This window comes from Atta colombica, unplaced genomic scaffold, assembly GCF_001594045.1.
Source record: "Atta colombica isolate Treedump-2 unplaced genomic scaffold, Acol1.0 scaffold9, whole genome shotgun sequence".
NCBI lineage: Eukaryota > Metazoa > Arthropoda > Insecta > Hymenoptera > Formicidae > Atta > Atta colombica.
In genome coordinates, this window is record NW_017259583.1 from 565,299 (window position 1) to 569,014 (window position 3,716).

General features: G+C 35.0%; 1 protein-coding gene across 1 annotated transcript in view; it reads right to left on the reverse strand.

The window, feature by feature from the left end:
• The window catches only part of LOC108693427, a 126,147-nt gene that overhangs the window by 55,515 nt on the left and 66,916 nt on the right, over positions 1-3,716 (reverse strand). The gene's annotated exons all lie outside the window — the stretch shown is intronic.

Genomic DNA, 3,716 nt, shown 5'->3' on the forward strand with positions numbered 1-3,716 from the left:
AGTTATCAGCGTCAGAGCTATGTGGCTCGGTGGCAGGACGGAAGTTTATCAGCTCGGAGAAGAGACAAGCCTGAGACAAGAAACACCCTGATATTTTTTCTGTTGTCATCAATTATTTATACTATATAAGCTCCTACAGAATCTTAGGAGCTGCGCACAATGAAAGGAATAGGAAACAGAGAACAGAGAATAAGAATTTCAACCAGAAATGTATTGTGGAATACACAGTTTCTGATAGGTTGAAATTCTCTATTTCCTGTTCCCTATTCCTTTCATTGTGCGTAGCCCCTTATAATCCTCTATAAGAACCCATGAAAAAACCCATGGGAATTTACAGCAAGAGGAGCCTCCTCCCATTAGGACCTGTTGAATTTACCATGATTAGGCAAATCCATAGGAAAATTCCCCATAGAAATTTGCAGCAGGATTTACTTATTCAGAAATGCCAACGTGTGGAAACACATGTGCGTGCGCAATTTGCTTGAAAAATTATAAGATTCACTCAAAAATATTAAACATCAACTTTGATAGAATATGATCTTTTTATTTTGAACATTTCTCCAGTGATTTTCACTTATTATTGTTAATATTTAATATTATCTATATAATATTTATTATCTATTCTATCATCTAATTTAATCATATTTAATTAATAAGTAATGTACTTAGTCTGTTTTTTTATATAGTTATATTAAACTAATATACATTTTTTGTACTAAGACTTCTGAATACTGTTACGTGCCACGTCATTCTTGTCTCTACATGTTTTAATAAATTTTTAATATAAAGTTTTTGTTTAAATTCAAAAAAAATATGACCCCGCTAAACCTTGTTATTTCCTTGCTCATTTTCAATATCCGTGTTTGTTCCTTTTTTTTTACCCTATCGATCTTTTTTGAATATATCTAACAAATATTTTATGTTCAGCAAATGAATTCCTGAGTCATAAAAACTCACGTACCTCAGTTTCTTTCAACTCTTACGCATATTTTTGAACATATTACATTATTGGCTAATATTCAACAAAATTTCACCTCTTTCATCTTAGTGAAGATCCTTCCAACTCAGATTTAGTCAATCTACTCCTGTAAACCGTTCTTTCAACTTAATTTTAAGTTTGCCAGTTGTATTATCTCTAAATAAAACCTGTTCTGAAGACAGAATTCGAATCTTATCATTATACTATACACCTACGATGCATCTCGCACGTAACAGTACTCAGCTAAGAATTCATCTGCATTGATAGTGGCGACACAGAATCAGATGGCGTGGCGGCCTGGCGAAACCAGTAGCCATAAACACGAGCCCATATGCTCTCGGCGTGCCGAAGGCGAGCACATGTATATGGGCTCGTGCTTGTGTATATGTGTGTGTGTTACAGTGACTCATCATATTAATTGAACTTATAGGCGTGGAAAAGTGACGTTTTGATAACGAAATTTATGCTGCATGTCATTTCGTTATTATTTGCTTATTGTGAAAATGTAACTTGTCTCATACTTATGAAAGCCTTAAAAATGAGTGGAAACTAATCTTGAAATTTTATATGTAAAAGCATATATTTCACTCGTTTTAACAATTGTCAAACCGTGTGTTTCCGAATATAGCTCATTTTACGTGTCTTTTAATGACTATTAAGATCATTTATTGATTATCAAGAGAGAAAAAGACAGTTTTCGCCCATTTTATAAATGTTTTAAAGCGATCTCATCATTTAGATTTATTCAAATTGTCTTTATTTATAAATGCAGCATAAATTAATATGTCATTTCTCGCTTATAACGTCACGAATCCAACATGGCCGCAGCGATTACTTAAAAAAATCTTAAAGTGAAATAAATATGTTTAAAATTTGATGAAAACGAGAAAGTAGGCTTTAGCATAATCTTGTGAAGAAATAAAAAAACAAATCTATTATTAATACTTTAAGGTTTTCACGGATATTTTCTTCAAAGAAATTACCAAAGAATAGTGAGACTAGAACACTACTATATAGATACTATATAGATATTCGCATTCGCCATTTTTAGACCTTTCTCCTCTCTTTGTTCTCTCTTCAATTTTCTCTCTTTTCTCTTCAACCTTCTTAGTTTAGCGGCTGAGTGGAGAGAGAGAGAGCAAGGGATTAAGGAGCAAGAGAATGAGAAAAGGATTAAAAATGGCGAATACGAATACTCATATTATAATGTCTTAGTGAGACCAAGAATGGAAAACTCGCGACTCTGTCATTTCGCGCCATCATTTCTTTTGTTAACTATTTGATCAGCCATGTTAGAATATGATCGATCAAATAGAATATGGGTCTCTTTCATCAACCTCAGTTACCTAAGTTAACCGATGGTTACATGATATTTATTTAGGCTCAGGTTCACAACTCATGACTAATTTTTAAACGAGATTTAACTTATTTTAACTAATGAGTAATAATAAGTTGTGAAACTGGATCTAAATGAATTCTATAATCGTCAGTTAGCTTAATCGACGTTGGTGAAAGAGATGGCCGATTTCATCGTCATGCGAACACCAGCAAACACGTGATAAATCTTGGGCGTTTTTCAACAAAGACATAGTCAGATACTGTGTAACACAATGAATCGTTTCATTCTTGTTCAATAAAGGCAAACAACATCATTACATACAAAGGATGTAATAATTCACATCTGATTGTCTTTGATGAAAAAACACCCCATAAATATTAAGTATGTCTGAAAAATCTTGCAAAGAATAAGTCATGGTTCTCATTGTTTAATAAAAACTTGTTATACGAACAAGTTCAACAATCCAGGATCCTTTATGCTTTTGTCAAAAGATTCGTCCTACAAATCCTATGTATTCTATGTATGTATCACTTTCTTATACGCGTGTGTGTGTGTGCGCGCGTTCAGTTATGTTAGATTGAGTAGCTTAGCTGAGTACGTGGAGCTTATATACTCAAACATTTCATTTGTTAACTATTAGGTGTACAACTTTGCTTCCGCCGTTTTCCTATAGATAGCTTTAGCGATAAGTAGTGGTCGAAATAAATAGATCATAGACGTCATACAATAAACTTGGGCATCTGTCAACATAACCCCATAGAAATATTAGTCGATTTGTGTCTGCATCATAAAGTTATTCTCGATTGAAAATGTCAGTTTACGAGCCAAATTCTCGTCATTTGCGGGAGATTTTAATTTTTTGCTTCAATATGAAGAAATCTGCGGCTGACACTCATCGAATGCTCTCAAATACTTATGGTGAGGCCGCTATTAGTGAAAGTGGATTTTATGCGCTTGGGTGGTGGTTTCAACGCTTCAAGAACGGTGATTTTGACGTCGAAGACCGGCATAGCGGTGGAAGAGAGAAGGTTTTCGAAGATGCAGAATTGGAGGCATTATTTGAGCAAGACTCGTGTCAAAATCCAGAAGAATTAGCACGATCATTGGGAGTGACTTAACAAACCATTTCAAAACGCCTCAAAGCCATGGAAATGATTCAGAAGCAAGAAAATTGGGTGCCGTACGAATTGAAGCCGAGAGATGTTAAACGGCGTTTGTTTGCTTGTGAACAGCTGCTTGAAAGTCAAAGACGGAAGGGATTTTTGCATCGCATTGTGACTGGGGACGAAAAATGGATTCATTACGATAATCCCAAGCGCAGAAAATCATGGGGAGTTCCCGGCCATGCTTCCAGGTCGACGGCCAAACCGAATATTCACGGCTCCAAGGTCATGCTCT